The sequence below is a fragment of the Lissotriton vulgaris genome, chromosome 6, assembly GCF_964263255.1.
Source record: "Lissotriton vulgaris chromosome 6, aLisVul1.2, whole genome shotgun sequence".
Classification (NCBI taxonomy): Eukaryota; Metazoa; Chordata; class Amphibia; order Caudata; family Salamandridae; genus Lissotriton; species Lissotriton vulgaris.
In genome coordinates this window covers 1398641721-1398655279 of record NC_141694.1, presented here as the reverse complement: position 1 = coordinate 1398655279, position 13559 = coordinate 1398641721, and positions in this window count along the sequence as shown.

Here is a 13559-nt window from a genome sequence, read left to right as displayed (position 1 = left end):
AATCACAATTTGAGATTCGCAATTAAGGAATATGTAGGATTAGCAAAATTTATTGCAAATCCTACATACATTGCATTTTGCGATTCTCAAATAGCGATTCCCAAAAAATCGCTATTTCAGAATCGCAAAATGACTTTTTGATACATATGGCCCTATAGCTGTACTGTTGCAAAACCATAGTGACTGTTTATGTACCATGTAGTATTCTATTCACTAAAGTAAAAGTGAACAAATTATGAATTCACTCAGTGTCTATCCTTATAGTATTGTGATCATTTAGTTAATATGCATGTACTCATACAGTGCTCCAGGTTTTAGTGTTCTGGAGTGCTTCAAACTGCTATGCACTATGGGGCAGATTTACAATAACTGGCGCATCCCGAGGGATGCACCAGTTATTGTGCGCCATGCCGCCGCCATCATGGATGCGCCGCATTTAAAATGCGGCGCACCATGGGGCAAAAACGGCACAGATGCGTGACGCATCTGTGCCTTAAAGGCGGCACATTGCTGGAGTTGCGTCGCAAGCGCGACGCAGCTCTAGCAATGCTCTGGGGGTTCCTATTCTTCCAATGCTGTGTCAATCCTTACGCCTGCTTCAAGCAGGCGCAGGGTTTTGATGCAGCATTGGCCCAAAAGTGACTGAGTGAAATCTTGTAGATTTCACTCAGCCACCATTAGGAGGCGTTCCTGCGCCGGAACGCCCCCCTGCGCAGGAACGCCTATTTCTGGCGCAGGGCTTTACAACGTGACGCATCTCCCAGATGTGTCACGTTGTAAATACCCCGCTTCATGGCGCATCTTTTGCGCTGCCGCTGCGTCACAAAAGTGACTCAACTGTGGCGTAAAAGCGGCGCAATGGGCTTGTAAATCTGCCCCCATGTATGTAGTGGTCTAACCACCTTCACACTTGTGCTTCAAGCCTACAATTTCTTAGTCAGAAGTTTTATGAAATGTGTTTGTATAGTAAAAAAAAGTATAATTTATAAAGTTATTAATAAATACTTATTTATGATTATTTTTTACAGACACTGATTATCATAATTAAAATAAAGTTATCATGCTGGAGAAATAAAGAAGAATAAAAGGTCAGAAAAAGGATACTAACTTGAAAAAAACTCAACCACAAGTATTGGAAGACCCACATAATGTGGCTGAAAAGAGAAACATTTCTGGTAAGACCACAAAGGACTTTATTCAGGAAAAAAAACTGGAAATGTTCAAAGCACTGAAAAAGTTTCAAGCACAAAAAAGTACAAAGAATAGGAAAGGGGAAAAGGCAATGTACATACAAAGGATACAACTTATAGTAAAAGAAGAGAAAATCAATATAAAGAAATCCGCAAAAAAATATTTTACAACAGAGTAGTCCATAATTTGATGAAACTTACAAAGAAAAATAGAAAAATGTAAATGTACATGTATTTATATAGCGCAAATCGCCCACATCGCAGGTATCTATGCGCTTGCTTAGGGAACCCGTCCTGGTATTCCCCTGTGAGATAACCCTGGCAGGGTATCCACAAGGTGAAAGCCAGGCATCCCACCGCGATGGGCCGTTGTGGAGATTAAGCAAGCTATTGCCCAGAGTCACAGAGTGTGAACCCGTGAGTCGAGTAGGCACCGGAGCAAGAATTATCGAGTCAGTGGAATTATTGAGCCCAACCCCCGTCAAGGCGGGGAATTGAACCCTGGTCCAGGGCCGATCTCAGCTTCCGGGTCTGCCGCCTCTAACCCCTGAGCCACACTTCTCCACTAGAAAGAGAACACTATTTTATAAAAAGAAGAAGCATATCAAATCCATTGTTGAAAAGGCTTTTGAAGTAAAGAGGAAACTATTAATTTTAGTATTAAAGAGAAATTGATCACTGGATAAACCAATCCATTTAATGAAGGTCAAAAGTAAGAGGAAAAGAGTAATTAACAAAAGTAATTTTTGTGATATTTTCCTAGGGGAATGGAAACACAGTTCAAGTGCTGAGCATTTTTTTAGTGAAGAGAGTTATTTACAGACCAATGATTTGTTGCATGCAGTTGACACACCAGTGGTCAAGCTTATGAGGTTAGAAATGGTTTTCCAATTGACAAATAGCAAATAGTTCCTAGAAATGCAGATGAAGTGATAGCTGATGAAGTTTTAGGCAGACGTCCTAAAGCCTCAGTGTACACTTAAGATTGTCGTAGTATTTGTAGTGTACGACAAGAATCTATTGATAAATTACGCAATTTCTTACACACATATTGTAAAAAAGGTGTTAAGCAAAAGATTAAGGTGTTGCAAGGACTAGACCTTGCAGAGTGAGAAAACATACTGGTTTGCAAGGTCATTCTCTGGCTTGTCTTTCTAGGAAAGTATGCCAAAGTGTTTTTCACCATTTCAGGATGTTGGCAGTATATCATACTCAAATGCGGAAGTTAGTGAGAAGATTGTATTATGCAAAAAGTACAGCACTAAAGTTAAATGAGTTGAACAGTGCTCTTTTGCGTGGGTCAGTATCAGATGTGAAAAAGGTTTGTGATGATATTGAGTTTTGTTACTTTGGTCCTGAAGAAGAAAGTGAACAAACTCAGACATTAATAGAAGAAAATGTTGTAGAGAATGTTGAACATAGTTGTACAACAAATTTTGAAAATGAGATAACAAAGTTTAAGGTGATTTAAGGAGAAAGGCCACATGTTTCTTGTATTTGTTGTCGGCGAACTCACTATAAAAATCAGACTAGGAGTGTTGATCTGTATTTAAAAAGTGAAAAAGAAAATAATGCTAAGTGGAAGGAATTTGCAACTTATTTGTTGGTAGAGAATTGTTTTGATTTGGGGTCTGATCCGCGTATTTGTAAATCTTGTTATAACAAATTAGATGAGAATAAAATGCCGGATAGAGCTGTGCATACTATTTTAGAGTTAGTTGCTATTCCTCCAGAATTGATTGATTTAAACACCCAGGAGTCTATTCTCATTCAATGTGTACACCCATTTCAGTCTATTGTTCGTATGCAGCCTAAAACAGGTAAATTGCCTCCCTCAGATTTACAAAGAGGATTAAAAGGAAGAGTTGTGTATTTACTGTTAGATTTAAAGAAAAATATTGAAACTATTGGTGTAGAGAGTGTAGAAAGTGAACCACTAGTTATTCTTGTTAATGGTGTGCCAACTAAGAATAAGAAAATCTGGCAGGAGTTAGTGGATGTTAGGAAAGTGCAAAAGGCAACATTGTATTTGATAAAAACAATACATACAATAAGAATGTTTATATGGGAGAAGAAGAAATAGTTTTAGCAGAAGATACTGAAACGTCAAGTGGACAAATTGAAAAAGTGGATATGTTAAGATGTGAAGAAATCGATGAACATTACAGTATGCTTCCACTTCATTCAAAAGAAGTGATGGGGAACACTATTAGGTTGTTCCAAATGAAAAAAGCAAAAGGAACTCCCATGAGGGTATGGGAAGAGAGCTTGGAAGCTGGTTGTTTTCCACAGTTGTTCCCAACTGGAAAAGGAGGACGATATGATGAACGTCCTGTGCAGATTCCTGCATCTGAATATCGGACAACAAGATTATATGCAGAAGATCCAAGATTTTGACAATGTATCCCTTATATATTTCATCTTTTGTTTGAAAGTGACTTTTCTGGACTTTCATATGCAGTCAATCACATTTTAAAAACTGGACTACATCTGCAAAATGTATCTGCAAAAGATTTTATGGATAAAGTGCACCAGAGAGATGATCATCTAGAATCTCAGCTCATTAATCTGATGACATGTCAGCGTGGGACTAATGAATATTGGTACCATCGTCATGGAGAACTGAAATGTATGCTACAGAACTTAGGAACTCCTACATGGTTCCTTACCCTAAGCTGGGCAGAGTATGCTTGGGATGATTTGCTATAATTTCTTCGAGAGGCAAATTCCAATATAAAAATATTGAATACAAGACACCTGGAGAATTGTGCTCTTTTGATCCTATTAATGTATGCAGGTATTTCAATCATAGATTTGAGGCTATGATGTCTTTTATCTGAAATAAAAAAATCTTTCTCTGGGAGAAGTTGTGGATTTCTTTTGGAGAAAGGAGAATCAAGCAAGAGGTGCTCCTCATATACATATGCTGTTATGGATTAAGTTTTGTATAGACAACAGGAGTATGAACCCATCAACCACGTTGGGATTGGGGTTTGGAAGTGCAAAGAAATATAGTATCCCAACAGGTAGAAGTATATGGAACAATTTTAGATGAGATATGTAAAAACATTATCTGTAGGAGGGAAAGGAAGGAAACTCTACACATCCATATAAAGTGCCAAAGGCATCATATTTATCAAATGAAACCAAGGTTTAGTACAGTTATGACAGCACTGTAGTAAAACAAATAATACAACCCAAATTTGTACTTGGTGCGTGAGCATTGCAATAGGTGAGCAAGTTGGCGACGCAAGTGACAAACGGATCAGCGTGGACGGCGCAGTGACAATGGTGCCAATAATGTACAGTGTTATAGAAACAATAACAATATGGCTACAAATGATTTTCGAGAAACAAGTTCATGAAGTAGCATAGGTCCATATTGTGGTTAGCGCCTATAGATTGGCTGGATAGTCAACGGCGTTTCGATCCATGTGAATGTGGAGCATCTTCAGCACTGGGTTGTGCGTAAAGCAACAGTGCTGTGAGCCCTTGTAGAGGTAGCTGGAACAATCGGGATTAAGGATCCAGCATTGAGGCGTCAGAAGAATCTGAAGAGCGTGGCAGAACAATGCTGCAATAGGTGTCCGTGGCCCGATCCCGGGAGGTGATCGGAGCCGTCGGGAATGAATCTCCTGTGACTCAGTAGCTGCAGCAATGAATCCGCGATGAATCCAGGATGAATCGGCAATGAATCCTGCGCTGGTTGGCCTACGCCCGACCAGCGCGGATTCATTGCTACAGCTACTGAGCCACAGGAGATTCATTCCCGACGGCTCCGATCACCTCCCTGGATCAGGCCACGGACACCCATTGCAGCGTTGTTCCGCCACGCTCTTCAGATTCTTCTGACGCCTCAATGCTGGATCCTTAATCCTGATTGTTCCAGCTACCTGTACAAGGGCTCACAGCACTGTTGCTTTACGCACAACCCAGTCCTGAAGATGATCCACATTCACATGGATCGAAACGCCGTAGACTATTCAGCCAATCTTTAGGCGTTAACCACAATATGGACCTATGCTACTTCATGAACTTGTTTCTCAAAAATCATTTGTAGCCATATTGTTATTGTTTCTATAACACTGTACATTATTGGCACCATTGTCACTGCGCCGTCCAAGCTGATCCGTTTGTCACTTGCGTCACCACCTTGCTCACCTATTGCACTGCTCACGCACCAAGTACAAATTTGGGTTGTATTAATTGTTTTACTACAGTGCTGTCATAACTGTACTAAACCTTGGTTTCATTTGATAAATATGATGCCTTTGGCACTTTATATGGATGTATTGAGTTTCCTTCCTTTCCCTCCTACAGATAATGTTTTTACATATCTCATCTAAAATTGTTCCATATACTTCTACCTGTAGGGATACTATATTTCTTTGTTATGGATTAAGGACACTCCCAAATTTGGAACAGATGCGGATGATACTGTTTTGAGTTTTAGTGAAGAATATGCAACATGTGCTGTACCCAAAAGCACAGAAGAAAACAACTTAAGAGCACAAGTCTTACGATTCAAAAGCCACTGATGTGGAAAATACTGTCAACGAAAGTACAAATCTAAGGAAAAGTTCTACACCAAATGTCGTTTTGCATTTCCACGTCCTGTAATATCCAAAGGAAGAATGAACAGTTTTATGGCATCTTTGCGACATACTATCACAAGAAAGTCTCCCAAAAATGCCTACAAGTTAAGAAGAAATGAAGAGTCAAAATACATAAATGACTACAAACCAGTTATTTTGTCCATGTGAAATGCTAACATGGATATTCAGTATGTTGGGGACAATTCCATTGCTGTTGCTCAATATTTAACGTCCTATATTACAAAATCAGAAAAGACGGAATTGAAAGAAATGTGGGAAGATATTTCTCACGAGATGACTCTAAGTAAGAAATTATACAGTTTCAGTTTGAAGATGTTATCGCATTGAGAAATCGGAGCATATGAATGCTCAGATCGGTTATCATCTGCAAGTCTATACTCCAAATCTAGAAGAATCATTTGGGTGAGTCTAGGCCTTGCAGCAATGAGAAATCGAGGACTGAAATCTGTACAAGAACCTGAATATTTAGCAGAAAAAGATCCAGAAAGTACAGATATTTTGAAAACAAATATGTTGGACACCTATTACCCAAACAGAAGTCATCATCTTGAGAACATGTGTCTCTATGAAGTGCTGCAAAACTACTCTTTAAAACGGAATACTACAGAGAACATCAATGATGGAAAATATGGAGTCATTGGTTCCGAAGGATGTTTGGTGAAACAAACAAAAGGAAATTTGATTAATCACTGGGAGCTGAGTTGCGACACTGCTGATAAAAGGGAATTTTACTATTTAGCCCTTTTATAACTGTTCAAACCATGGCGTTCAGAACTGGAATTACTTGGAGATTTCCAGGGCTATGAAGATTCCTTTTTTTTTTAAACAATTTTTATTTAACAGTTTGCAGAGCATTTCAGTGTCAATAGACTTTGCTGAACTTGTAAACACATTATAGCCAGAATCACGCCCAGTCTCCGACGGTGTGTAGAAAACCACACTTTTGCCACATTTCCCCTTCCCAACCCTCCCTCTCCCGCGGGCGCACATTTGATGAGACTATACATCATAGTTTTCTCAAACACTGATATCAGAATCTGAATCTTCAGGTTGCAGGGGTTCACATATGCCTCCTCGGTAGGTGTTCCATCCCCCACACCCTCTCCCACTTTTTCAGACATCCCCTATACATATAGACTGACCGCTCTGCAACCATAGCTAGGTCCATATCTCTACACCACTGAGTGAGGGTGGACCCAATCCTAGAACCCCAGCGCTGCACGATGTTCCTTTTGGCAATGGTCATACCTAACGTCACCGAGTCCTGGGCCGTCGTGTTTAAGTCTGTTGGGTCCCATATATTGAGTAGGCAGCATCTCGGACTTGGCAACACAGTGATCCTCGTCACCTGGGAGAGCGTCCTCAATACTGCCATCCAGTAGCCCACTATCTTGGGGCAGCTCCATATGGTATGGTAGGACGTTCCCCTTTTCCCATATTCTCTGAGACAGTACGGCGCATCTGCCCACCCTATCCTGTGAAGTGGTACTCTTGTATAATACGTGCAGTGCAAAATGTTAAGCTGTACTAATCGGAGCCTTGAAGGAATGGCAGCTTTCTTAGGGGAAGCAAGCGCCTCTCTCCATTCCGCCTCGTCAATGTCTCCTACCTCTTGCTGCCACTTAACTTTCAGGGTCTCTGTAAGATCTGGTCTATTGTTTATTTTTTTTTGTATGTTAGCGAGATTGCTTTTTTTCTGTAGGTGATCAGTCAGGAGTCTATCCTCCAGTGGTGAGGAGTCTTCCGGGTTTGTGTCCGGCGGTATTAGTGATTGTAATGCATGTTTAATCTGTACATATCAGAACTTTTCCGTCTCTGCTAGATCATACGTGGCCTGCAGGTGAGCGAAAGTGACCACTCTTCCTTTCTGCTACAGGTCCCTGGCAGTCGACATACCTATGAAGTCCCAGTCACGGAACCCTTTCGTATTGCCAAGCATCCCCAGTTTCTTTGTGTCCCACAGTGGCAGGGCCTTCGTGACCACCCCCTCCCATCCTAGTTGTTGCTCTGCCGTGAACCATATACAAACTGTGTGCAGTGTCGGTCCCTTGATCGTTTGTTTCCGCTTTTTATTATATAAGGCGCTCATAATCCCTGCCGGTGCCAGGAGATGTCTGTCAAGACTAAACGCCGGGTCTTCTTGAGGAACATGTAGCCAGGAATTATTCGCGATTAACTTGGAAGCCCAAAAGTATGCTTTAACATCTGGTAGGGCAATCCCACCATCGTACCAGCTTCTAGTAAGTTTTTGAAGTGCTATACGCGATGCCCTCCCGTCCCAAAGTAGCGTTGTTAGCTCTGCATTTATCGCTCCAAAGTAAGCCGGGGGGACCAGAAAAGGCGTATTTTGTAGCGCGTACAGAAATCTTGGGAGAGCTACCATTTTAAAGAGTGCCGCTCAGCCCAGGAGTTTTAATGGCAGCGTGCGCCAATGTTTAACGTCTTTTTGAAATCGCGTCAGGGGTTGAGTTAAATTTAGTTCTACGAAATGCGCATGATTGTGCGTTATAAATACCCCGAGGTACTTAAACCCAGTTGTGATTATGTGCAGTTCGCATCCTCTCGGTAGCCGCGGTTGGGGACCCTTTAGAACATACAGCAACGACTTGACCCAGTTATTGGTGTATCCAGACATCCTCCCATAAACCGCACATATATCTAATAAATAATTAATGGAGCGCGCTGGAGACGTCAGGTATAAAAGGATGTCATCCTCATAAAGCGAGATGCGATCTTCCCAGCCAATTTCCCATCTTATACCCCGTATCGTGAGGTCCTGCCTGATCCATGCAGCAAGTGGCTCCAGTACTTGCGCGAAAAGTAGGGGTAACAGTGGGCATCCCTGTCTCGTCCCTCTCCCCAGTGGGAATTCTTGCGACAGACATCCATTAACTACAACTTGCGTGATTGGTTGTATGTAAAGTAAACAGACCCATGTACAGAACCGTGGCCCGAAACCCATGCGCTGCAGAACCGCAAAGATGAAAGGCCACTCCACCAGGTCAAATGCCATACGCGCATCTAATGAAAGTATGGCCGCGTCTTCTGTTATGGTTGATCTACGTTCTAGTACACTGAACAGCCGCCTCGGGTTGAGCGCTGTGTTGCGGTTCGGCATGAACCCCAACTGATCTGCCTGTATAATGTCGGATAGGTGTGGCTGCAGCCTAGTGGCCAGGGTTTTCGCAAGTATTTTCACCTCTGCATTAAGGAGAGAAATCGGTCTGTATGACGTGCATTCCTCCGCCAGCTTTCCAGCTTTATGGATTGCGACTATAGTAGCAAGGCGCTGATCTCACAGCAGGATACCCTCTGTGAAACTTTCGGTATACATGGCCAGGAGGTGGGGTACCAGGTGTTCGGTCCCATGCTTGTAGAATTCAACTGGGATCCCGTTTGGCCCCAACGCCTTCCTAGTGTGCAGTGCCCTGATCGCCTGCGTGAGCTCCTCTGTCGTGAGGTCCTCTTCTATTGCATCTTTCTCGAGTGTGGGCAACCGTATGTCGTGTGTAAATGCAAGGTTATCATCTACCATTACTGTAGCTACTGGTGTGTATACTGTCTAAGTATGGGTGAAATTTACGAATTCGCGGTACGCAAATTCCCGTGAAAGGGAATTCGCGGTCCGCAAAATCCACAAATTTGTGCGAATTTGCGGATTTTTTTATTTTTGCATGTTTGCAGGGTGCTTTGCGTGTTCGCAGGGTTTTTTTCAGCGCGCCGACCGCGAAGTTACCCATGCGGTCGTACATGGGCGCGGCCATCTTGTTTTCACTGTTCGCGTTGCGTATTTCCGTTTCCGGGCGCCATTTGCATGCTCGCGTTGTGCATTTCCTATGCGCAGGCCGCAATTACGTGTTCGCGTCCATTTTTGTGTGCTCGCGGGGAAAATATTGCGCAAACTTACCCACGCGGTCGAAATGGGCGCGACCATCTTGTTTTTCATTCATTGCTATGGTTCTGGGCATGCTTTTTCAATCCTCCCTTAATCTTTGCAATCCTTTGTTTCTTTGAACTTTTTAAAAAAAAATTTTACTCATCTATCTCTTAATTTTCTACATCTATATTTTGTGTTTTTTTCTACTTTTGAATACTTTAAAACTACTTTTTTTTAACTCTTTCCTTTTATTTACTTTTTCCCTATTCTTTCTTTCCTATTTTATTTTATTTTCCTGTCCTGGACCATGGCAAAGGGAGCCGGGAAGAATATGAAGGGGAAGGGTCCCGCACCCCGTACCTGGCTCCCTTGCGGGCACTTAAGGGGGGAGGAAGTCTTGGCCCGGGAGATTTTTAGCACAATGGAGGTGGCCGCACTTATCTTTTATGTGCAGCACCACCTCCCTAAGACCGCCGCAGCAGGTGGCAGGCCGAGTGCAGGGTATGGCCTCCGGGAGCGTCGCCAGCTCTGGGCTAAGGTGTGCCGGGCCACGTTTAGGGAGTCGGGGGTCCGGGCGCACCTACAACCATCCTTGACCGGGAGCAGGACCTGCTCGACCTGCTAGGCATTGAGATCCCTGGGCTTGGTGAGTAGCTATTTAATAACTACTTTGTTTTCTTCTGCTCTGTGTTATATTGCTAATATATGTTTTTCACGCAAAGCCATAATGCTGCCGATTCGATTACACTGCAGGTAAAGTTCAAATAGCTTCTGTGATTGCAGGTGCTCTCCTGCTCGGAGGCTTTGCTACTCTGCTTACTTGTTTGCAACTTTGTGCTCATTTGGCCTGATTATGTATGAGTGTAGTACTTTACAGAACTGCATATTGCTAGAGAGACTAGAGACTCAAGTCTAGTCCTTCCTTTGTACTCCTGCTGCCACTAAGAAGGCATAGTGGTGGATTGATAGGTTGAGTATATTATGATGTGTTATTTAGTAGTAGGACATTTTTTAGTGGTCTGCAATCACGATGACGGATTGTGTATGTCACGTCGCGTGCTGCTGAGTGCTGGCAGTCGTGGTGGAACCTTTTTGTTGTTGGTTTAGTTAGTGATTTACATAACTTTCCAAGTAGACAGTCTGCGAATGCAGCAATACTGTACTGTCCTCCTAGTTGACCAGATCTGAGATAGGTCAATACATGTAGAGAAATTGTTGGTAATTTGTTTCCACAAGATAATTTTAGATTGTGGTCAAAGAAATCAAATATTTCAAAAAAACAATCATCCATGTTTGTGTTTATTTCATGATCATCAGCACCTCCCAGGGGCAAGACAATGACAAAGACGCCGGCGGAACAAGGTGGGCAGGATCGGTCCTCCGCGGTCTCTTCTGCTGGCCCCAGTAAGTTGTTCTGTTGTTAATATTAATAATTATACTTCCCTAACTTTTACAGCACCTATTCATTCCAAACTGTTTCCTAATTCTATTTTTTACAAAATAGTCTTTGATCTTCTTGTAGACTGTTTCTACATTCTTATCCTGCCTCTACTATCACTCTCTGTACTACTACTATTGACTATTATTAAGATTCGGTCTATGTAGGTAGCTAAGCTTGCCCAGTTGGCAAACGGTGATAAACAAAACTCTGATCCAGCAATAGCTCTAGGCACTGAGTGCTGTCCTCTGGGTTGCCCTTGCTGTCTATTCCAGTCTTCTTAATGTAATTGCCTTGACAATTTCCAACAACAAAATGTCAATGTCCACCAAGAATAAGCTAGTAGTTGGCTTTTTGATTTGATAGGAGCACATACCATACCGCTAGTGTTTCAGGGACTATTCTGCACATACAGAAGTATGGACAAGAGAAATACGACATTGTTGATGATAGGTGCAGTTCGACATTCCACATACCTCAGTCCGAACAGAAGTTGAACCCCCAATCCCCTGACCGACTATCTAGTGTGTCTGACCAATGATTATACGACCCAGAAGAACAGAAGAAGACTACCGCTGAGTCTCGACCTATCAGAGTAACGGAAGCATGCCGGCAAAGTGCAGTAGTGCAAATCCTTCAGCTCACTCACTCGTGAACAAAAACCACACAGTGTTTTTTAGTTTTACAGTTTTATTTTCAAATAAGAAATAAAAAAAACAATTTCTTTATTTTTAATAGCGCAGTATTCCCAGCGAGCACTGGTGATAGATGACGTTAAAGTTTAAACACCTTTCCCTAGAATATACTTCAACTTAACACATCTAATTAATATAATAACTGTGCGGGAGCCCTCACCTTGTTTGAACTTCAAGTACTGGTGGTGATGAGGAGTAGGTGGTGAAAATTTGAAAAGCTCTTGTTGGCAGAAGGGTAAGGGAATCTTCTGTCTGTAATTTAAAAAATGGTGCATGTTAAAAAGCAAGCATTCATCAGTTGTGCCAAAAAGTGTAGCATGTAATGGCTAAGCATATAAAAGGTTAACACCCTCCCCAAAGCAGTCACTTTTTTTCATTACCAATCATTACAAATTGGTTATGTATTAACATTTTCTTCCATTACGAGACAAAATAGGGGGTGGTGTATGGCATCTAAAAATATGACATGTTTTTTCTAGGCGTCACAACATCGGATGCAGCACCTACTACCACCACCAGTGCCAGGGCCAGCAGCGCCGAGGCGTCCACTCCAGGGGGTGATTTGGCGGCGCCACAAGTGCCATCAGGAGGAGCTGCTGTGGGGGATGGCTCAGCAGCGGCGGATGGTGGTAAGTTATTATACTCCTTACTTATTGACATTTTAGAGTAGGCTCACAAGGGAGTGTATGATGTACTGTACAGTAGACAGTACACTAGTACAAATACACTGTACTGTTAAGAACAGTTACTAATTTAGAACTACATTTTTGCCAATCACGGTGAAGACAGTCACCCTTGACTTAGCAATAGCATTAGCGGCTGTAGTTCTCGAGTAAGCAATGGCCCCCTCTATTTGACTTCAACTCAGCTGGGAAACTTTTATCGTGAAGCCAAGTCATATCAAATTAACTTGAGGGATGTGATGAACGAAAAAGGAAAGAAGGGTGTAAGGAAGGACGATTGAGTCGTAGCATTTAAGACTAAAGAATGATACATGTTTTTGAATGCAGGCAGAGGTGGCTGATATGCATGGCTGCTTGAAGCATGTATGGTTGGAGGAGAAAGAAAAGATGACTGCCTGCGTGGGTAAATGAGAAAATGCCGGTGTGGTGTGCATTGCAATATATCATTTGGGTGAAACTCAAATGCAAGTCAAGACGGTGGTTTACCAAATAAAATAAAAAGGGTGTTAGTTCGTTGTTGAGTTGAGCTGCTAGTAGAATTCCTGAAACTCCCACTAATGTTACAGGCCTACAAAGGCGGCGGAAAGATACATGCCAAAATGTTATACTGTGCTTGCAAGTTGCTAGTGTTACTGTGAGACAACTTTCTGTTGAATTATTTTGCATTATTGTTAAAGAGTATTGGTTACAGACTCTATTTTTCTTTCTTTCTTCATAGATGCTCCTTAAAAAAAACTGAGCTGGAAGGAGATGGCTGTCCGGGCCAGGGCCTGGAAGCTGGAGGCCATTTGTGCTGAATATCGGCGGCTGGTGGCTCGGGAGCAGGAGGAGGAGACGGCAACAGCTGCATCCTCCTCCAGTGCCCCCGGGTCCACCAGCCAGCAGCCTCCAGTGGTACGGCACCGTGGTCCGACAGCCTCCCGCCGCCGCTGCGAAGCAGCAAAGACAATAGCAACTGCCCCCCCAGAGCCTGGATGGCACGTCAGCGCCATCTCTGCTGGAGAGTGGACTACCTGGAGCGCTGTTGAGAAGCTGAAGCGCCAGCTCTAGGACTTTCGTA